The 24983-nt window shown below is 33.7% G+C and overlaps 1 protein-coding gene and 1 non-coding gene across 2 annotated transcripts in view; both read left to right on the top strand.

Annotated features, from left to right (window-relative positions):
- LOC101890312 (protein Skeletor, isoforms B/C) overlaps window positions 1-24983 on the top strand; it is a 129644-nt gene that overhangs the window by 20320 nt on the left and 84341 nt on the right. The window lies entirely within an intron of this gene.
- On the top strand, window positions 7564-7730 carry LOC131803312 (U1 spliceosomal RNA). Its single transcript, XR_009342517.1, has one exon. It is a non-coding gene; the product is annotated as a U1 spliceosomal RNA (small nuclear RNA).

The raw sequence follows: 24983 nt of genomic DNA on the forward strand, positions 1-24983 counted from the left end.
GTTGAAGGGGAAGGTTGAAAACAAGTCGTAAGTGATATAGCACTCTTGGCTTAAAAAGTCTCACTTGAAATAGTGATTTGGAATTATTTTAAATGAAGGTTGTTGCAAATCAGTTCAATATACATTAGGTATCCGTATTAAATATTTTGAAAACCAAAAAATTAAAATCTGTACAACATAGTACTATATTGTACGTTCTGGAATTCAACTTTTGTATTAAGGCAGCACCATTAAATCTGTCGAATGCTTTTTTTTTTGAACTCAAACATATTTCTTCGGGTCTTCTTAATGCTGCAGCATAGATAATATGATCACTCAAAGCAGCAGAGAAAATATGATAACTTGAAAAAAGACCACTTGAAATTAGCTGTCATTTATTGTTAATAAATATTTTATGTGTTTTTTGTATCAAATACTACTGAATATTATTTAAAAGACAAATGCATGTACATTAGTTAAAATTATTATTGAACGTTAACGTTCAACGTGACTTAAAATTGAAGGATGCTGTGAATAAATATAAATGTCGTGCCCCACAAAATGAAGTGTATATACTCAACTCCGAATTGGACAATACGCTAAAGGAGCACGAAGTAGCGGTTTCCGAAAGGAGAGAAATGGAAGGCAATGGAGGTTGTCTTGATATCACAGAAAAATGAAAAGGAAGGTGCTTTCCAACTTATTACGGATTTGAAGAGGAAAGTCAAAAATGCTCTGTGGGTAGCCGAGGAAACTAAGGACGAATTACTAGCGGCTAACCAGAAGGCAGAACGCAAGGGCAAGGCTTTGAAGGTAATAAGACAACTTACTGATGAGTTTTCTTGCTCAAAAAAGAGCACGACTTGCAGCTGAAACCGAACGTGATAGGTTGGCTGCAAAGCTAGAAGTAGAGAAGAACAAGTAAACAAAAACACCTTTGGGTACAGAAAACATTTTTATATAAAAGTATCTGAATTCAAATGTGTTCTACTTTAAACTACAAATACCAAAAAGACCGTTTGGATAATGCAGTTAAACTTTTCAAAAAAAGTGTGGTGCCGTTATATGGGGGCCATAACAAAACGGGAACCTTTAGAGACAATTTTATACTTCAAGGATTGTCATTTACCAAATCTTCTTAAATACCAAATTTGATCGGTAAATGTGACTAGTATTATCAAAATACCGAATATCGGGAAGTACCGTTATATGGGTGCTATACAAAACGTGGACCTTTACATACAATGTTGCGCTACCGGAGCTAGAGCCCACTATGACCTACAGATACCAACTTTTGGACAATTTCATGGAAAAATGTGGCAAAAAAAAATGAAAATACCGAATATGGAGAGGTACCGTTATATGGGGTTATACCAAAACGTAGACCTATAAATACAATGTTCAGTCACAGGAGCTAGAACTCAATGCGAACTACAAATACCAATTTTTAGACAAATCCGTGGAAAATTGTGGCAAAAATCATCAAAATACCAAATGTCGGGAAGTACCTCTATCTATCTACAATGTTCCGCTACCGAAGCTAGAAAAAATTAAGAACTGCAAATACCAAATTTTAGACAAATTCGTGGAAAAATGTGGCAAAAATAATCGAAATACCGAATATAGGGAGGTACCGTTATATTGGAGCTATACATAAATGTGCACCGATGTATCTCATTTTCAATACCAACCACCTTAGACACAATACAAAAGGTTATGCCAAATTTTGAAGATCAGACAGACGGATATCGTTAGAATGACTAAGAATTTTATGCAGATTATAAATATATATATATACTTTATGGGATCTACGACGTATATTTAGGGATGTTTCAAGGTGGATTTAGGGATGTTTTTACAACAGGTAAGACTCTCAATCACCAAGCAACAAGAGTGAGTTTCCGTAAACCACTCAGCCACAGGGTTCCAATCCATAGAAGCCTTCAAGGTTGCTTAGCAGAAGAGTTAGTTATAGAACGTCGCTCTGGAAAGACAGGATAATACGAGTAGTCTACTACCGCAAATTTTACAGCCACGGAAGACTGTGTACCATACGGTTCCCGAGCCCAATATTCGAACCAAATTTCTCGAATATTCGCCGCCTTCCCAATCATTACCCACGAATTTTCCAGGACTCGCCATAGGGCGAAAGTCAAATTTGCCAAAAAAAAAAAAAAATCAAGCTATTCTCCTTACTCAAGTCGCTGACATAATCTAATTTCTGTGTTGCACCTTGCCGTTTCAAAACATATTACAGGTCTTTCATATTGCAAATACCTCTTAGAGGCTCATTATAAATAGTAAACCATTCCTTAGGTCCATGATATTTTATGGTTATATATTTTTTCCTTTTAAGTCTTATCATCTTGCTTTACCCACATTAACAGCCACGGAAGACTGCGTACCCTATGGACCCCAATATTCGAACTGAAATTCCCGAATATTCGCCGCCTTCCCAATCGTTACCCAGGAATATTCCAGGACTCGCCATAGGGCGAACGTTAAAGGGGCGAAGTTAAATTTATAGTTAAATTATAAACCGGGGTATCTCTCCCAAAAATATATATATCAAGCTATTTTCCTTACTCAAGTCGCTGACCTAAACAAATTTCTGTGATGCACCTTGCCGTTACAAAACTTATTACAGGTCTTTCATATTGCAAATACCTCTTACAGCCTCATTATATATAAGAAACCATTCCTTAGGACCATAATATTTTATGGCTACATATTTTTTCCTTTTAAGTCTTATCACCTTGGTTTACCCACATTAATATCAATCTGAAACATAAACACCTGTAGGCAATAACAAACTTCAAACAATGACACCTTCAAATTCAATCTGTTGAGTTGTGTCCCAAACTAGTTTACGAAAACAAATATTTCAATTGCCGTCAATGTCGTTGTTACGTTTACGGTGCGTAAATTATGCCGCCTGGTAATTGTAGCGATTTTGTTCCACATTTCAAGTTTGAGTGTTAAGTCGTTTTATGAGAAATGGCCTTGTCCATTCACAAGTATTTGGAGTAGATTTTTTTTATGCGTTTCATGTCCCGTAGATGCTATGTGAAATGTATACCAAAGTGTGTGAGTATTCGATTGTGTTTATGATCGAACAATTCAATGGCCCAATTATTTTCAAACCGATTAATTATTTATGATCCGCTTTTGAAGTGGTTTAACTTGGATCGTAGGATATCAAGTGCATAATCACTTGCTTGACAATTAACATAAATAATTGCAAATTTATGTTCCAAATTTATCGGGTGTGTTTCAAAATTGCACTCTCTCTTTTCTTTGAGAAAAATATACACATCAAAAATTATTTGAATCTTAAAAAAATACCTCAAGGTATTACATCGGAATTGTTTGCATAATTGCAAAGTTAATAACCGATATTTTCGCAAACGATTACGTTATCAAAACAAGTTCGGGAGTGTCAATAACACATAAATTTAAGATTCGTAATTAGAATGACCTTTGAAGGAAGGCCATTCCTTGATTATAATTTATTGCTTTAAAAAGGAAAAGGTGCAATTGTTATATAAGACAATTATTTGACCGTTAGAGAGATTAGATTTTTAGACAAGCCTTAAAATACATAAGGTTCGCTGTTCAACACTGCACTGTGCTAAAAAAATAATTTTTCAATAATTACAGAAAAATCCGACGGATTATGAAAGTAGAGCTAAAAATAGAAGACACATGTATCGGCGTTTTGAAAGTTTACATCGCAAAGTAACCTAAATGGAGGGGAGAAGTTCCCCACTCTTCAAGTTTTTTTTCGAAATTTTCAGATTAAGATTCCTGGAAACCGGTAAATTTTGGTCCTTTTTCAAAATAATTTTAAAATATTTTTTTAACGGGGTCGTAGAATTCAAAAAATATTCTACAAAATTAATTTGTCTTGAAATTTTACCATAAGTCTGAAAATTTTACCTAAGCAACTATAACAGGACGCAAGTAAACAAGGTTGCAAGTATAACAGGAATAGGAGGAGTTTTGGTGCAAAATAAGGCGGAAGTAACTAAACCAAGCCGAACTTAATCTTACCTTAGCTTCTTTATATACCGTGATGCAACACGGGAATGAATAGGAGGATTTTTGGTGCAAAAGAATGTGGAAGGTGATGAGTTTCCAATCGTATTTATGTCGAAGTAACTAAACCAAGTCCAATGCAATTATAGTGTTATCCATGGTAAAATTAAGAAGGTAAAGTCATTTTAAATAAGCAATCACATATATGCATTTTCTGTAATTTACCTTTTTAAATTTCCCGGCATAGACAACAGTTTCCCATCTCCGAATTGACAATAAGATGTTGTCAAATGAATAATTTAAAAAAAAAAAATTGAAAACATATGATTGTATGACTTTACCTTCTTAATTCTACCATGGTATTATCGAACAGAAGTGCCTGACAGCAATGTTATGCATTAAAACATTTAGGGCTTATGTCGAGGAACATGAGATTATGGTGATTTTACAGATCATGCTTCTCTAGAATGGCTCATGTCCCAATCCAACTTATGGTGGGCAATCACGACTGACAAGGCAGGCTTCAAAATTTCAGGGAGACCGGTTCAAAATATAGCATAGAAAGGATCTCAAAACATAGTTCCCGATGCGCTTTCAGGTACAAACACTGCTGACGTGTAGGGGATCTCGTGTCAATCCGCTGTTGAAATTAAACAGGGAGTTTTCGTAGATTAAACTTATTAAAATTACATTTTTGGATTAAAGACGTACTCTGTGTGAGTTTGAGCCAATATCTCCAACAATGCAAAATTTTACAAGGATGACGTTAAAGACAAAATTATTCTACATCAAATTTCACTATAAGTCACCAAGGAAACGAAATCTCTAGTTCCATTATACATCAAGAAAATATTTACATCAATGTTGCTAAAAAATCGCGAAAATATTTCCGAATTTTTGACAATTTTTTTCGAGTTGATACCTGAAAAAAGCATAAAACTTTATTTTAGACAAAAAGTGAAAAAGGGAGAAATACTCTAAACAAAATTTCCCTATAAATCTCAGAATATACTATATATCTAGGTTTAATAGTTTTTAATGCCATGTTTACGTTAGAACTTTTTGTAGGGTTAACCTTCTTTGACAGGATTTATTTGAAGTAAAAGTAATGGATATGACAATTTAAATCCAAATCTAGTGGGTTAACCCTCATATATATAAACGTACTATAAGAAAATTACAACTCAAAATTAAAAAATTTTGTTTGTCTTTTTTAATTTTAAAAATTAATTAACACGTTTCCAATTCATGTCAAAATCTTCTTTAATACTTTATTTTTTCGGGAAAATGTCAAAGGAGAAATTATTCTACATCAAATTTATTTTCCAAGGAAAAGAAATCTGTGGTTCGATCATATACCAAAAAAAAGTTGTATCAATGTTTAAAAAAGAAAATCTCGAAAATATTTCCTAAAATGTTGATCATTTTTTTTCTTTTTTTCGAGTTGATGCACGAAATTAACACAAAATGTCGTTTTAGGCAGAAACGCTTAAAAGAAGAAATATAGAATTAAAAATTTCAAAATAAGCCACATGTGAAAGGAAATTTCACCTCCATTATACATCAAGAAAGTGTATCAAAAATCCCGAAAAAAAAAACCGAATATATTTTCCATTTTTTTCAACTTGCCCTAATGATGCATTTTCTTGATATATAATGGAGGTAGAGATTTCCTCTCTTAGGTGACTTATATTGAAATTTGGAGTAGAATATTTGTCTTCAACCGTTTTTTGCCTAAAATGATATTTTATGTCATTTTCAGACAATAAGTCAAAAAAAGGTCGAAAAAAAAATTATCAAAAAAATAGGAAATATTTTTTTTTTTTGGAACATTGATGGTAATATTTTTTTGGTATATGATGGAACTACGGGTTTCTTTTCTTTAGGGACTTATAATGAAATTTGATCAGGAATATTTTTTACTTTGATAACTTCCCCATAATTTGGAGTATTAAGCTAGATTTTGACTCAGAATTGAAAAGTGTTCAGTTGGCAGTAAAAAACATAACACATATTTTTCACTTGCAATACACCATTTCCATGTAATTTTCTCAGGAACTGTTAGAATTAGGTATATGGTATATTCTGAGATTAATATTGAAATTTTGTGTAGAATCTTTCTTCTTTTGGTACTTTCTGCCTACAAAATTATTTTATGTTACTTTCAGGCATTAAGTCGAAAAAAGGTCGAAGAAAAATTGATCAAAAAATTAGAAAATATTTTCGACTTTTTAGACAACATTGATGTAAACAATTTCCTGATATATAATGGAATTAGAGATTTCCTTTCCTAAGTGACTTATAGTGAAATTTGGCATGGAATATTTCTTCCCCTAATAGTTTTTCCCTAAAACGACATTTTATGTTACTTTCAGGCATCAAGTCGAAAAAGGTCGGTAAAAGATTGTTCAAAGAATTAGAAAATATTTTCGACTTTTTTTTGGCAATATTGAGGCAAATATTTCATTGGCATATGATGGAACTACAGATTTCTTTTCTTTGGTGACACATAGTGAAATTTGATTGGGAATACTTCTTCCTTTGACATTTTTCCCAAAAAATAATGTATTAAGGGAGATTTTGCCTCAGAATGGATACGTGTTAAATATGCAGCAAAAGCCTTAAAACATATTTTTCATTTGTAATACATCGTTTTCCGTGTAATTTTCTCAGGAACTGTTAGATTTAGGTATATAGTATATTCTGAGATTTATAGTAGAATTTTGTGGAGAATATTTCGTTCTTTAAGAATTTCTGCTTATAACGACATCTTATGTTACTTTTAGGCATCAAGTCGAAAAAGGTGGAGGAAGAATTTATCAAAAAATTAGGAAATATTTTTTGCGTTTTTTGACAACATTGATGCTAATATTTTTTTGGTATATGATGAAACTACGGATTTCTTTTCTTTGGTGACTTATAGTGAAATTTGATTTAGATTACTTCTTCCTTTGGCACCTCCTCCATAACATGAGGTTTAAAGGGAGATTTATACTCATAATGGATATGTGTTAACTTGGTAAATTACACTTGGCAAAATCATTCCAAATACACCGAAATATTGCTTGAAGACCCAATTTAATGTCGGAATCTAATTAAAATCTAATTTAAAATTGAGTTTCATTCTTTTTCTACTTCTTTTCTTATTTCTCTATTTTGTTTTCTCTTCATTTGTAAGTATACGTGCTAATATACGATAAGATGGTCCATTGTTAAGCAGGTAGCGAGAATGGTATAGCCGTTCATTACTTTCATTGTATTCTCGCCTCTGTTTAACCATGGACCGTCTCATTTCGTACAACAACACAAAATAGTAAACAATTGTTGTTGTTATTGCAATTACACATTTTGTACCTCTCCGCTTAGTCACCCTCAAACACATAACCACTTATCACACCAATGATCCTGTTTGTTGTCTGCTATTTACGTTAGTTTGATCTCTTTAGCGTCTCTCACTCATTGCCATTTCTCACGTTATGTGGTTATAATTCTCATTCACTATATTTTCACTTTGATATGAATAGTTTCGTTTGAGCTGAGCAAAGCATACTTACCTGGCGTAGAGGTTAACCGTGATCACGAAGGCGGTTCCTCCAGGGCGAGACTTGATCATTGCACTTTACGATTGAGTTGACCTCTGCGATTATTCCTAATGTGAATAACTCGTGCGTGTAATTTTTGGTAGCCGGGAATGGCGTACGCGCCGTCCCGACGTTAAGTGAATAAATTTAAAAGAGAGATGGATAATACGGTCTTAAAAGAAAGTAAAGCGTGGGACTTCGAAGGTGAAGTTCTCAAAGCTATATCCTGCATATATTAAGAAAATTTTTTATACCCTCCACCATACTATGCAGGGGAGGGTCATTCCGTTTCAAGCTCCTCGAAATACTTATGTAAGACCCAGCAACAGCGTGACCGTTGTGCCACTAAAGTATCAATTTTGCCACTTTTTTTTGGGCCACTTTTTTATTTTGATCCTAAATGAGCCACTTTTTTGAATTTTTGTGCCACTTTTTTATACATTGTGCCACGTTTTTTAAACAACATATATTTTAATCTAAATGCTGTATTTAAAATAATGAAAAGCGTTGTACGCTGCCATTTCCAATCAGCGATAGCAAATTTTAGAGCGAGCGCTTTTATATTAGGTGTTTGTAAGTGGTTTTCGCATGCTCAAAGTAGTCAACATTGTTGTGTTTGTTTATTTCTGGAACAGCTGTTAAGAGACATTTTTATACCCTCCACGAGGGTATATATTCTTGATCAGCGTAAAATTCTAAGACGATTTAGCCCTGTCCGTCCCTCTGTCCGTCTGTTTTAATCACGCTACAGTCAACACGAATTAAGACAGAAAGCTAAAATTTTGTAGAGATCCCTCTTTTGCCTGCAGGCAGGTCAAGTTCGAAGATGTGCTATATCGGTCCACGATATCATATAGCCCCATATAAAGTTACCCCCCGATATCCGGTATTTTGATGATTTTAGACACATTTTCCAATGGAATAGTCTGAAAATCCACACGAGGAGTTTTTTGTGAGCATTTTACTCCCTGAAAGAGAATTGTCTATATAGGTCCACATCTTCGTATAGCCCCCATATAACGGTACCCCCGATTTTCGGTATTTTGATGATTTTAGCAACATTTTTCACCGGAATAGTTTCAAATTTTGTGCCACTTTCTGTGCCACCATTTAAAATTATATGTGCCACTTTTTTCAAGAAATTATACTTTTTGTGACACTTTTTGAAAATTTTCAGCGGTCACACTGCCCAGCAAAGTATTTCTATTCTTGATCAGCGTAAAATCCTATGTCGATTCAGCGATGTCCGTCTGTCTGTCTGTTGTAATCACACTATCATTCGAACGAATTGAGATAGATGGCTAAAATTTTGCAGACATATATTTTTTGCCAGTAGGCAGGTTAAGTTCGTAAATGGACCATGTAGGTTCACGTTTTCATATAGCCACCATATAACGGTACCTTCCGATATTCGGTATTTTGATGATTTTAGCGACATTATTCACCGGAATTATTTAAAATTTGACATTTGAAGTTCGAAATGGATACTACAACCTCTGACAGAAAATTGTCTGTGCAGGTCTACGTATTTGTATAACCACCATATACCTGTACCTCCCAATATTCGGTATTTTGATGATTTTAGCGACATTATTTACTGGAATTATTTAAAATTTCGCATTTGAAGTTCGTAATGGATACTACAGCCTACTACAGAAAATTGTCTATGCAAGTCCAGGTCTTCGTATAGCTCCGATATAACAGTACCTCCCTATGTACGGTATTTTGATGATTTTAGCTACATTATTCACCGTTTATTTCAAGTTCCGCATTTGAATTTGGTAATGACTTATGACATAAAATGCCTGTGTGTGTCCACGTTGTATAGACACCAATATAACGGCTATATTCGGTATTTTTAAAATTTTAACAGAATTTTTTAAGGATTTTATTTTCATTTTCGTTCCAAATGGTGGGGGGTATTCAAAGTTCGGCCCGGCCGAACTTACTCCTTTAAACTTGTTTTAAGATATTGACGTTGATTTATTATTTCGATGTTTTTTTAAGTCTTTAAAGGGATTTAGTGCCGGATTTAAATGTTCTATTTAAAAAAAAATCGAGTCTATATTTAAATCAATTTGCTAAAAAATCGCCAAAATATTACCTAATTTTTTGATAAAAATTTTCGGGCTTTTTTTTATCTGCATCAATGTTGTCAAAAGAAAAACTCGAAAATATTCTCTAATTTTTAACAAATTTTTCCTTGGATTTTTTTCGAGTTGACGTCTGAAAGTAACATAAAACTTTGCTTTAGGGGATACGTGTTAATGAAAGAAATATTCTGCACAAAATTTAACTGTAAATTTCAGAATACATTATATATCCTGGTACAATAGTTTCTAAGAAAATTAAATCCGAAATTTATGCACTACAAGTTATGTGTTTGGTTTTTTTGCTGTTATTTTGGAACGCGTCCATTCTAAGCCAAAATTAAAGAAAGAAATATTCTAGATTAAATTTCACTATAAGTCTCCAACGAAAAGAAATCTGTAGTTTCATGGTATACAAAGAAATTATACCCATCACTGTTGCTAAAAAACCTCGAAAATATTCCCTAATTGTTTGATAATTTTTTTCCTTGGACTTTTTTCGAGTTGACGTCTGAAAGTAACATAAAACTTCGTTTTACGGGGAATGTGTCAATGAAAGAAATAATCTGCACAAAATTTAACTGTTAATCTCAGAATACATCATATATCCCGGTACAATAGTTTCTAAGAAAATTAAATTTGAAATTTATGCTCTACAAGTTAAAATTATGTGTTTGCTTTTTGTGTTACGGGGTTTTACTGTTCATTTTACAAGCTTTCAATCCATGTCAAAATCTGCATAAATACTTTTTTTTCGAGAAAATGTCAAAGGAAGAAATATTCTAAATTAAATTTCAGTATGAGTCGCCAAAGAAACGAAATCTGTAGTTGCATCCTATACCTAGAAAATTTTTACATCAATGTCGAAAAAAAAAATTGAAAATATTTCCTAATTCTTTGATCAATTTTTCATTGACCTTCTTTCGAGTTGATGCAAGAAAGTTACATATAAAATTATTTTAGGTAAAAACTTCTAAAAGAAAAAATATTCTACACCAAATTTCACTATAAGTCATCTTGGAAAGAAAATCTCTATCTCCATTATATATAAAGAAAATGCGGCAATGTTGCCAAAAACCCCAAAATATTCCCTCGTTTTTTTTTATCAATTATTCCTTGACATTTTCGAGTTGATGCATGAAAGCAAGATAAATTGTCATTTTAGGCAAAAGCTGTTAGAGAAAGAAATATTCTACATAAAATTTCACTATAAATCTCAGAATAAATTATATACCCAGGTACAATAGTTTTTAAGAAATTTACATTCCAAATTTATGTAATACAAGTGCAAATTATATATTTGCCTTTTTTCTGTTAATTGAAACACGTTGCCCATCAAAATGAAAATCATATTCTTAATGGTATATATTATATATAGAGATTTCTTCTATTCAGACACTCACAATGAAATTTGACCTAGAATAATACTTCTTTTGACACCTTCCCCAAAAAAATTAAATATAAAAGGAAATTTTGACATGGATTTGGGGCGGTGTTAAATAAACAATAAAAAATGCAAACTCTCACACACTACACATTTAGTACATACATTTCGAATACAATTTTTATGGAAACTATTAAACCTAGGTATATAATTTATTCTGAGAATTATGGTGAAATTTTGTGTAGAATATTTCTTCTTCTGACAATTTCTGCCTACGACGAACTTTTATGGTAATTTTATGCATCAGGGCGAAAAAATGTCGAGGAAAAATTGATCAAAAAATATTAGGAAATAGTTTTTGCGTTTTTTGCCAAACATTGATGCATTTTCTTGATACATAATGGAGATATAGATTTTCTTTCCGAGGTGACTTATAGTGAAATTTTGTGTAGAATATTTCTTTCTTTAACAGGTTTTGCGTAAAACCAAATTTTATGTTACTTTCAGGCATGAACTCGAAAAGTTGCCGGGGAAAATTGATCAAAACAATTAGGAAATATTTTTTGTAAATTTTTTGGCAATTTTGATGGAAATATTTTCTAAATATATAATGGAAATAGAGATTTATTTTCTTACGTGACTTATAGTGAAATTTGATCGGGAATATTTCTTCCCTTGACACCTTCCCCATGATTTGGAGTACTAAGGTAGAATTTGACTCAGAACTGAAATGTGTTCAATTGGCAGTAAAAAACATAAACACATATTTTACACCTGGAATGCATAATTTTCCAAGTAAATTTTCATAGAAACTGTTGGAATTAGGTATACGGTATATTTTGAGATTAATAGTGAAATTTTGTGTAGAATATTTCTTCTTTTGATACTATCTGCCTATAAGACATTTTATGTTACTTTCGGGCAAAAACCGAAAAAAGGTCGAGGAAAATTTATCAAAAAATTAGAAAATATTTTCGAGTTGTTTTTTCACAACGTTGATGTAAATATTTTCCTGATATATAATGGAATTAGAGATTTCCTTTATTGGGAGACTTATAGTGAAATTTGCCATAGAATATTTTTTCCTTTAATAATTTTTCGCTAAAATGAACTTTTATGTTACTTTCAGGCATCAACTCGAAAAAATGCCGAGGAAAAATTTATCAAAAACTTAGAAAATATTTTAGAGTCTTTTTTTTGTCAACATTGATACAATTATTTTCTTGATATATAATGGAATTATAGATTTATTTTCTTTTGTGACTTATAGTGAAATTTGATCTAGAATATTTCTTTCTTTGACACTTTCCTTAATTTTGAAATTCTTAGGGAGATTTTGATTTGGAATGGAAAGCGTTAAATTCGCATGAAAGAACACAAGCAAATAACTTTAATTTTCATATATATATATATATATATATATATATATGTATATATATGTATATATATATATATACATATATATATATATATATATATATATATATATATATATATATATATATATATATATATAAAATGATGCTTTGTTGGAGAGTTTTGCCTAAACTCACATGAAGTACGGCTTTAACCCTAAAATGTCTGAATAATATATATGAATTCCTTTCGTTAAGGCCAGTTCTAAAATTTCGATGACAAATAAATTTGTCGAATTTTCTGACTTGCTACGAAACCGGATAAATATCCATCATAAATGCTGATTGCCAAGATTACTCAATATTCTCATAGCCAGGATATGGAATCACTCCATACAAAAAAAAAATCAAATCAAATAAAAAGCCACAAATATCCTGTTATCAAATTTACACATATCCCTCAAATAGTCCTGTCACAAATACAGGGGAGCGTAAACTAGACCAGAAACGTGATATGCTATGTATGTGTGCATACATATGTGTGTAGGTATGGTTGTATGTGGCTGTTGGCTAATTTAATCCCAGCAAATTGTCTAACAATCTGCTTGGGATTAGAATAAAGTACCCCCCCTCCTCCCCCAAAACAAAAATGTATTTTGTTACTGTTACCAAATTGATGTGAAGATAGTAGGAAGCTGGCTGGCTGGCAAGGGGAGCAATCAACACCCGCTGTTTTATGGTCCAAATGGATAGATGGCTAAAGAATTATTATGGGGCGTATTTGTTGTGTAATGAAGGCATAGCTAAACGTTGGGACGTGTTCGAAACTCTAACTTCATTATTTGTTCGCTTCCACTGCCATTCCGGTATTGCTCCCCGGGAGCAGAAGCTTCAATTCTTTTAATCATTTATAATTTTCGCATTATTTAATTTGTCACAATGGGTGGTGGTGGCGGCGGTGCGTAATCTAGTTGAATTGTAATCAAATTAGTTTTCTCTTGTGCGGGTTTTTTGAGGGGTGGAAATTTGTTTTTATGAAGAAAGACTTCGAATGTTTTTTTAAGAAAAAAACAAGTTTGAAATGGTTTTGTAAAAAACAGATATATAACAAGTACCGATGCATATAAAAAAGTATATATTTTTTTTAAATCGACAATATAAGTATATATTTGTGTATTCCAAACATTAAAAAAATTATATTTTTAAAAATCCCAAAAAAATTTTTAAACTATATTTACAAAAAAAAAAAAAAAAAAAAAAAACTACAGTGGTCCCAATTTTTTTTTTTTAATTCTAAAATTCATAAATTTTTTCAAGATTCTAAAATTTTTAAAAATTCAATATATGCTTATAATGATTTTTAAAAAAATTTAAAATCCTAGATAGACTTCAAATATATTGTTTTTTTTTGTGAAAAAATATATATAACAAATATCGATGCATATATTTTTTTAAATCGGCAATATAAGCATATATTTGTGAATTCTAAAAACGAAAAAAATATATTCTTTTGAAGTTCCTAAAATTTTTTTAAACCACATTTAAAAATATTTAAAAAAAATATACAGTAATTCCAAAAATATTTTTTAAAAATTAAAAAATTCTTAAATTCTTTCAAGATTCCCAAATTTTCAATTAATAATTTTTACAAATTCAATAAATGCTTAGGATGATTTTTAAATATTTTTAAAATCTTAGATAGATAGAAGATAAAAACGTATTTAGATATTCCAAAAATGAAAAATAATATATTTTTAAAAATTCTAACAATTTTTTAATTGTCTTTACTTCTTTATTTTTTTTTTTTTTAAATGTATAGTAGACCCAATAAAAATATTTTTAAAAAAAATTCCAACTATCTTAAATTTTTTCAAGACTTGAATTTTCAATTTTGAAATTTTTAAAAATTCTATAAATGCTTAGGATGATTTTTAAATATTTTTAAAATCGTAGATAGACTTCAAAGTATATTGTTTTTGTTGAAAAAATATAAGTGCATTAAAAAAATTATTATTTTTTTTAATTTAGAGTGGACCCAATAAAAATATTTTCAAAAAATTTAAAAATTCTTCACTTTTTTAAAGTTTTTGATTAATAATTTATTAAAAATTCAATAAGAGATTTTAAATATTTATTTTTTTTTAAATTTACAGTGGAGCCAATAAAAATATTTAAAAAAAAAACCCTCAAAATTCTTCACTTTTTTTAAATTTTTGATTAATAAATTATTAAAAATCCAATAAAGTTTTTAAATAAAGATATTTATAAAAATTATAGATGAATTTAAAAAGTTTTAGAAAACATTTTCAAAAATTGTAAAAATTTATTAGTTTTAAAAAAACTTTTAAAAATTTCAAAAAATTCACATTTCTAGAAATTGTTAAATAATATTGTAGTTACTTTACATTCATTTAGATAATGTAGATATATTATCCGTGTCATTTGGATAATGTGGATACATTATCTAGGACATTTGGTTAACTTAGATACATTAACCACATTATTTGGGATACAGTAGATACATTATCCAGAACATTTGGATAGTGTAGATACATTATCAACGTCAGTTAGATAATGTGGATACATTATCCAGAACATTTGGAAAGTGTAGATACATTATCCACGTCATTCCTAAAATGCAGATACATTATACAGGCCATTTGGATAATGCAGATATATTATGCAGATCATTTGGATATTGTAGATACATTATCCACGTTATTGGGATACCGTAGATACAGGACATTTGTATAAAGATTATACATTATACACGTCATTTGGATAGTGTAGACACATTATCTACGTCGTTTGGGTAGTGAAGATACATTATCTACGTCATTAAGATACTGTAGATACATTATCCAAAAATTTTGGATAGTGTAGATGGATTATCCACGTCACTTAGATAATGTAGATACATTATCCACGTCACTTAGATAATGTAGATACATTATCCACGTCATTGAGATACTGTAGATACATTATCCAAAACATTTGAATAGTGTAGATACATTATCTACGTCATTTGGATAGTGTAGATACATTATCCAAAAATTTTGGATAGTGTAGATACATTCTCCACGTAACTTAGATGATGTAGATACATTATCCACGTCATTGAGATGCTGTAAATACATTATCCAAAACATTTGGATAATGTAGATGCATTATCCGTGCCATTGGGGTAATAAAAATACATTCTCTACGTCATCTGAATAATGTGGATACATTTGGATAATGTAGATACATTATCTAGGACATTTAGATAATTTAGGTACTTCATCCTTCCAACTTAAATTATGTAGATACATTCCTAGGATAATTTGAAAACATTATCCACGTTATTTGTTTTTCTAAAAAAAGGAATCCATTACGACCCCTTTCTCTCGCTTTTCGAATTTCCCATAAAAACAGCAGGTCTTTCTTCTCCCTTTGCATCCACATCCTTCAAAACTTCGTGCAGTTTTGTGGTTTGGCTTACGATGTGAGTTTTTGTTGGTTAGCTGTTCTAACCACCGCGCATAGAATGCTGGTGGTGCGGTTTCACCTTCCCCTCCCCTCCCCCGCTCACTCTGGCAATAAACTTTGATTTTCGGAAAACAACAACAAATAATAAAATCGTCTAAATCCACCCTTCAAATACGATTCGTATTTGTTTTGCCAAAAACAGGGACAACAAACATATCACGATGGGCGGCCAGCCAGGCATCCAACAATCTTCAATATTTCACCTTGTCTCTCCTTCTTCCTCCTACCATGTTGCTCTTCCATATCTCGCCCAAGAAGTCACAGTTATAGCAATTGAAGTGAATTTCCTTCCATGGGCCGAAGTTTGTTTTGGGTTTTTTTTGAGGCCGAAGAAACTTTGGCGTGTTCAGCAAATTTCTAATCTTTTTTTGGATTTGAACCAAACGCAGGATTCCGGCTACAGATTTTTTTCGGCTGCTTGAAAGACTTTTATAATAAAATCCTCTACTAATGTCATCATCATCTATTTCCTTCTTCTCTTCCACCTCATCATCAGTGTGGTTGTATGCTGCCGTTATCGACCTTGTCGTTCCACTCCACGACAAAAAAAGGAAAAAAAAGCCGGGGAACAAAATGTGATTCCTGTTGAGCAGCATCAAGTCATTGGTTCCGCCTATAAAGTTGAAATCCCGCTGTGTGAAATGTCCATAAATCATCACCGAATATTGTTACCGCAACAAGCGGAGCGTGTGTTCGTTCTTTCTTCACACTATCAGCGCCCAAGCGTTGCTCCCATGCTCTATGCCTGACTGACTGTTGATTGTACAACAAACCGACCGACCGACCGTACGACCCCGACGTGTTGGACTTGTGCCTAGGCCATAAAATTCTAAGCGTGTGATAGCTTTTTGATTTGAAATGCAAAAGGGTGTTGTTGAAAGCGTTTCCTTTTGGGTTCAGCAGGACAAAACGGTTTCATGGAAGATTTTTTCCTCCTCTCCTTCTCTTTCTCCTAAGCATAATGATGATATAATCTGTAATGATATGTGTTCTGTTTGTGGTGAAAAATTATTATCACAAATCGTTATGCTCCGAGTGAAGGGGGATAGAGGTAGAGTGTGTATCGAAATGGTTATAAATGTTCGGAAGAAGGTCAAGAAGTGTGTTGCATTTCGATAACAAAGTAAGTAACAATTGTATCGGAGGAAAATTAATGAAGTAAGAGAAGTTATGTATAAAGTCATGCCACTCATCAAGGCATTCACCTATGAGAGGGCAAATCTCAAATGGCTTCTATGGATATCCCAAGGTAGAATATAATTTTATAGACCTCATTGTTGTTTTTCCAGATTTTAAGGCGAAGTTTCGAAAAGACCTTTTCACTGCGGTTTCGAACTTCCACATTAAGACGGAACCAAATTTAAAGAAGATTGTTAAAACATCTACCCATTTTTAGACCCTGGTGTTGTGAGAAGTTCCGATATCATCTCTAAATTAAAGTTGAAAAGCGAAAAACGTGTACCGCAGGTGGCCGAAAAGTTCAGTTTGAACCCTTTGTAAACTTAGTTTAAATTACCAATTGTGGATCGACAAGTGACTACGTTATAGGGAACAGGGAAATTTCCTTAGAAAACAAGGCCTGCCTCCATTTCTTCAATGGAAATTTGTCGCATAGATTGGGCTGATCTCCGCTTTAAGCATAGTTTAACGAATACATACACTATAGCCATATGACTACAGGGGCATACAGGTTGAGATGAAAAAAACTGCAAACAACTTCAGACTGCTGTCATTTCTAAGCCACTCGTCCGACAGCTGTAAAAATTTTTCCAGTGACCACTCATTATATTGTTTACAAGCGGTGCAAAACCATTTTGGTGAGAATTTTCCAGAAAAAAAGTTATTCGTGATGGAATTCAAGCGTGATAGAGTGATTTCTTCTGATATTTGGCTGGAAAACCACAAGTGGCTATCTTTAGAGCACTCTAGCATTTAAATGTGAATAAATCTTTTGGGTCTCGTACCAACGCTCGTTATCGTGATACTGGTAGCGTAGCCTGATGACAAGGAAGTGGACGGAAGAAAACAGCAACATCAGCAGAAATGCTTCGAAAAGTAAAGAAGCAACGACTTGATCGAAACCCGCGTCCCAGTGGCCGAAAAATGGCTCATGAGCTGAACATATCGCAATATTCCATTCGGCAGATATTGAAAAATGAGCTCGGGGTAAAGTCATTGAAATTCCAACGAGTGCCAGAACTTACACCGCGCAACAGAAAAAAAATAAACAGAAAAGAGCTAAAGAGTTGCTTCGCTTCGGTTTCTCCGACGTGAAAACATTCGTTGTCCAGCTGTTTGTAAAAAAGAACAAAGTGATCGTGTTTACTTGCCTAAGAGGTCAGCTGAAAATGTGCACCTTCGGTTGGCCACCAGAACTCAAGCGCCGTCCATGGTGATGGTGTGGGCCGCCATAACAGCCGATACTCGCTCTCCGCTCGTATTAATCGACCGTGGCATCAGAATAAATGCAGAATATTATCGTGAAAATATTCTGTAGGGTGTGTATTAAAGCCTTGGGCACGCAAACTTTTGTCCGCAGACCTTGGACATTCTAACAGAAATCAGCACCATCGCACTCAGCATGCGCCACTCAAGAATGGTTAAAAAATGAGGTTCCTTGCTTCATTTCCAGCGCACAATGGCTACCAAAATCTCCGGATACCAATAAATTGGACTATTGTGTCTGGAGTATTTTGGAACGCAAGGTTGGCACTAAAAAATTCCAAAGTGTCGATCACCTCAAGCCAGCGCTTCGCCGGGAATGGGCCAAAATCACGCAGAGCAACATTCAGGCAGCGTGTGACGGTTTCATTGGCTGTTTGAAGGCCATAATTTATGCCAAAGGTGACCAATTCGAAGAAATCTGAACTTATTCTAAAATTTGAAGTTATTTCCGAAATTATTTTGCTTTTATTCAATTAAATTAAAAAACAAGTAAGCAAAGGCTATAGTCGTATGGGACCGACCAATACCCTACAACACTACAATATGTTAGAAGCCCCCTTATATTCAGATCGATTTTGAAAGATATCTCTTTTGAAATTATGTCAAGGAGCACTGACCTAACCAGGGACATTTGCCAAATATTTAAGCACTCCGTCATGCTGTTAGTTGTTGTGGTCCATTTTCCATCAAAAATGCTGGAATCCTTCCCTGTCCTTAACTCTCTTCTCAGGCGTGTCGATTGGCTTCAATTGTGTGATCAGGAATTTTTTTCTGTTTTTGGTTCATTTCAACCCCTAAATATTTTGTGATCATCTCCGAAAAGCAAGAGGTCCCTCTGTATCTCTGAATTTAGACTCATCTATATGATTTGCTTGTCTACGATATTTGGATATATTCGTCTACGAAATCAGCATAAAAAAGCCAGAAGTTCGCCTTTTTGTGTATTTCGGATATTGTTTGTAGATTATCTTCAGCGTTTCGGTACAATGGAAATGTTAGTATTTTTTCACACAAAAGTAGTGGTTCATTCTATTCGCTGTCCTAAAATCTAAATTCATCATAGAGTTCGTGTCCTTTGGTTTCTATTTGTGACCTTATAACATTTTTAGTTGTTGGTCCATTTCAACCCCTAAATATATTGCGGATATCTTTGAAAACAATAGGCTTAACCCTTCTGAGCCTAACCCTACCCTTGTGAAAATTTTCGTGAGGATCGGACGATAATTGCAATCTGTATATAATAACCCCAACCTGTGTTGTGAGGTGAAGAAATATTATAAAATATACACTTCAATATTATCTGTCAAGTTGGAAAAATCGCATCCGATAAAAAATATGAAAAAAATGTCACAAAATTCTACAAAATCTATATTAACATCGTTGCTGGCATCTTTTTTTTCTTATATTTTATACTTTTATGCCAAGAGGACATTCTAAATTGACAAAATTTGTCAAAATCGGTCCAGCCATTCTTGAGATATAAGCATTCTAGCTAACATCCCTTTCCTTTGTAAATACACATTGTATATATTTCGCTATATACGTCCGATATATTTACTATCGACATCTACGTTACGGTCAGAATTGACCTGTTCGTCTAATTGCGATTTCGCCAGGATTAAAAATATTCGCGGTTTAATGGAAAATTTGACTTTTATTTAACACAAATGTTATGTTCTATTTCACCCACTAAATATTACCCGATGACTATCAAAATTGGAAGGCTTGTGCCCAGCCCTAAGCTCTAGCCACATGCTAGATTCCTCGTCGATTGATCTATAATTGCGACCTGTAGAGCAGCAGTAAAATCAGGAAAATTTTCAGTTTTTGGTCAATTTCAACCCCTAAATGTTATGCGATCATCTTCAAAAGCAACAGGCTTCTATTCTGGCTCTAGACCCAACTCCATTCTAAATTGCGACCTGTAGAGTGATTACACATTAACATGGACAGACGGACGGATGGACATACATAGCTAGATCGACTTAGCTCGGCGAGATAGGAAGATCCATATATACTTTGCTATGTGGGAAACCAACATTTCGAGGTGTTACATAATTTTTGGCCCAATCAAACTTATAATACCTCTAACACATAGTGTTGTAGGGTATAACAAGTAGAAAAGCTGTAAGTGCGGCCGGGCCGAACTTTGAATACCCTCCAGCATTTGGCACGAATTTGGCAATTATCAAAATCAATAAAATCTGTTAAAAATTCTGTTAAAATCTTAAAAATACCGAATGTGGCTGTTATTTTTGGGTCTATACGCTGACATGGACCTGCATAAGTAACTTTTGTCATAAGCCATCACAATATTCAAATGCGAAACTTGAAAAAAAAATCGGTTAGGAAGGTACTATTATATGGGGCTCTACGAAGACGTGGACCTGACATTTTTCTGTCTTAGGCTGTAGTATCCATTACGAACTTCAAATACAAAATTTGAAGCGATTCCGGTGATTAATATCGCTAAAATCATCAAAATACCGAATATAGGGAGGTACAATTATATGGGGCCTATACGAAGACCTGGACCTGCATAGACAATTTTCTGTCACAGACTGAAGTTCCATTACGAACTCTAAATACGTAATTTGAAACTACTACGGTGAATAATAAAGCTAAAATCATCAAAATACCGAATATCGGTAGGTACCGTCATATGGGGGCTACACGAAGACGTGGACCTGTACAGACAATTCTCTGGCATAGGCTGAGGTATCTATTACGAACTTCAAATACCAAATTTGAAACAATGCCGGTGAATAATGGAGCTAAAATCACCAAAATGCCGAAAATCGGGAGGTGCCGTGATGTATAGGGTCTATACAAAGGCGTGGACCTGCACCGACAATTTTCTGTCCTAGGCTGTAGTATTCATTACGATGTTCAAATACTAAATTTGAAACATTTTTGGTGAATAATGTAGCTAAAATCATCAAAATTCCGAATATCGGGAGGTGCGATTATATGGGGGCTATACTAAGACGTAGACCTGCACAGACAATTTTCTGTCTTAGGGTGTAGTATCCATTTGGAACTTCAAATACTAAATTTGCAACATTTCCAGTGAATAATGTCACTAAAATTATCAAAAGACCGAAAATCGAGAGTTACCGTTATATGGGGGCTATTCGAAGACGTGAACCTGCACCGACAATTTTCTGCTGTAAGCTGTACTATTTATTACGAAATTCAAATAGTTGTGGTAAATAATGTCGCTTAAATCATCAAAATACCGAATATCGGGAGATACCGTTATATGGGCGTTATACCAAAACGTGAACCTACATGGCCCATTTTCAATACCAAATGTCCTGCATACATAATATACATTTGAGTAAATTTTTATCAACCTACCTCATTTTGTTCGGAAGCTAGAGTGATTACCACGGATGGACGGACATCGCTAATATAGAATTTTATGCTGATCAAGAATATATATGTGTACTTTGTGGGGTCTAAAATGTATATTTCGAGGTGGAGGGCATAAAAATGATCATTTTTTTCGGTCAAAATAATCATTTTGTGATTTCCTGCATTATTGCTAAAGACACCATATATCTAAACTCAAAAGATTCCAAGGAATCCTATTAAGAAATTTTCAAAAAATGTGGAAGATGTTGAAATTTATCCCTTCCGTTTGGTTCACTTCGTAATTTTAACTCTCACACACGCGCTTTCTATTTTTCGCGCTAATTTCATGATCTGCTGCAGATTTTTTTTTGTGATAATTAAAATAAAACCAGTAAAGAAAGTCCTAATGTCGGGCGGAGCCGACTTTATTATACCCAACACTACTTTGCTGGTAAAGTTCAAAGCACTAAATATGCCGAAGCATTTGTATCTTTTAAATTCGGACTTGTATTGCCCATTTGGAGCAAAATTAATTTGAAATCAGATAAAGATATATATGGGAGCTATATCCAAATCTGCACCGATCTCGATAAAACTTGGCAAAAATATTTCTGAGTTGTATATGATATATTTCCCTGAATATCGTTGTTACGCAGAGCAAATTACGGCTGTGGGTAACAAATATAACAAATCGGATGAACAATATATATGGGAGCTATATTTATATCTGAACCGATCTTCACCAAATTTGGCAGACTAGCTTCTAGACTCAATTCGGTCGTAAGTGCCAAATTCCGACTCATTTAGCTAAACATTAAACGTTTGGTGCACAATAAAAGGCTAATCGGACGAGCCATATCCAAATCTGAACCGATCTCTATAAAATTTTGCAAAGGTATTTCTGAGCTGCATTTGATATATTTCCCCAAATATTGTTATTACAGAGTGCATATTATGGCTGCGGAGGACTAAAATAACAAATCGGATTAACAATATATATGTGGGAGCTATAGCTATATCTGAACCGATTTCGATCAAATTTGGCATACTTATTTTCAGGCCTAATTTGGTTGTATGTGCAAAATTCCATACTATTTGGGCAGATATTACACGTTTGGTGCACAATAAAAGGCAAATCGGACAAAGAAATATATGTGGGAGCTATATCTAAATTTTGACCGATTATCTCCAATTTCCAAATAGGGTTCGTCCTTGGGCCAAACAAATGATTTGTGCAAAATTTCATCTGGATCGGGCAATAAATGCGAACTGTACTTTGTTTACAAAAACACATGGACAGACGGACGGACGGACATGCATAAATCGACTCAAAATGTGATTTTATGCAGATCATCAAAAGAAACTATGGGTCTATCTCGTTTCCTTTTGCCTGTTACAAATAAATGCACAAAGACATAATACCCTGACCTCCTTGTGGTGTAGGGTATAAAAAATGTGGCCCAGTGTTAAGTTCCCCAGTGTGCATTTTTATACCCCCCCCCATTATCTCAGGATCTCCATTATCTCCATCTCCATTAAATTTAAACTTTTCCTTCGTTTCCACCATTTAAATGCTCGTTTTTACGGAATTAAATTCATAACCTTGGCAATTCATGGTCTTTGATTTCCTATCAAGAGTCAGCAAAATAAATGTCTATCTATTCATGCGATTAGCATCGCAAGAAGAAGGTGGGGGAGGAAGTACCCAGCACAAGAAGAGCAGAAGTGTGGGGGGAGGGGTGTTTATTTATGATGTTTTGGTTTAACAGCTAGGCTGGTTTCTCCTCCACCTTGGTGTGTTTGTTTTTTTTTTTTTTTTAAACGGAAATCAGTTCCCAATGACATTGACATCAAATCGAAGGAGCCCCCAGTCCCCCACAGCCTTCACTCCCAGCTTCCTTTTGTTTCATTCTAAATTCTGTGCTTCCTTCTTTTCTCTTTTTCTACTTCATATGTTTAGAATTGTTGCTGGCATAATTTTAGGGGTTGGAAAAACGCTACGTTTTTCCCCAAATGCCAGGATATTTTCTTTCTCGGTATGTGTGTGTGTGTGGAAGTGTTTGTGTTTTCAAATCCGAAAAGTTTAAGTAGATTGTTTTTCTATCTCTCGGGCAAAGAGAGTAACGAGTACCGGTGGATTTTTGCGTGTGCGTGTGCGTGTCTGTGTTAACATCTCTAAAGTATGTTTGTAGATGTGTAAGATTTACTTCGACAAGAAGTTGGGTGGTGGGGGGGGGGGAAGAGGAGGGTATTCTTTGCCCGCTTTTGTTTACTAAACGCCTAGGAAGTAATGAACTTTTTAATATCATTGACAATGATGAGAACGACGACGTGGATGATGATGACGACTTAATCAGTTTCCTCCCCCTGCGGGAATACCACCTTGTTGCTGTCCCCCCCAACCCCCCAGTAACTTTCAATGGTTTCAATAACTGCTCTATAATCAGAAGCCACTGCTTCGGCGGCAGTAGCAGAATCCTTGCCACCAATGCCATTGCTATATGTCTGTGTGTATATGTATATATGTGTGTGTGTGTTTCTGTATTTATGTAGTTGTTAATGATGCTCCCCCCACATCTCGAAGATGTGTCGCCTGGCATTGCCAGTGATAATATAAATTACTAAAAGATTATAACGAATTTAATTATCCGAAATAGAAGAACAAAACAACGACGACAACGACTTGGAACATCCCCATTTTTCCTCCAATGGCTTTGCTTTTGTGCCCTAACCTCACGTCCTGCAGAAGAGGTAGCAAGAGAGACAATGCCAGGAACAATCATTTACCGTGTCGTGATGAAATTTTTATTGGAGTTTTGGCAAATGTCCTTTTTTGTTTGTCATTCGTTTCATTCGATCTCTCCTTCTTCCTGCAGTTCCTGTTTTGATGCGATAATAAATGGGAATGGGGAAAAAGTATTGAATATTTGCACAAAATCGAATTAAATGGGATTGGGATTAAAACGAGATGACTTGCGAGAAAAATTTTATAAGCGAGGCAATTGTCATGGAATGATGGAGAATTTTTATGGGAGGACATGTGTGGGGAATAAATGGCAATTATAGTTAAGGAAAAGGAAATTTGCGATTTTTTGAGTTTTGTTTTTGCAACGATTTCCAAAGTCAATATTTTTTTAAAATTAAAATTTTTAAATTCAATTTTTCAATAATTACGGGGAAAATCCAGCAGATTATGAAAATAGGTCTAAAAAAGGAAGGTTTGTGT

This window comes from Musca domestica, unplaced genomic scaffold (assembly GCF_030504385.1).
Source record: "Musca domestica strain aabys unplaced genomic scaffold, Musca_domestica.polishedcontigs.V.1.1 1, whole genome shotgun sequence".
Lineage (NCBI taxonomy): Eukaryota > Metazoa > Arthropoda > Insecta > Diptera > Muscidae > Musca > Musca domestica.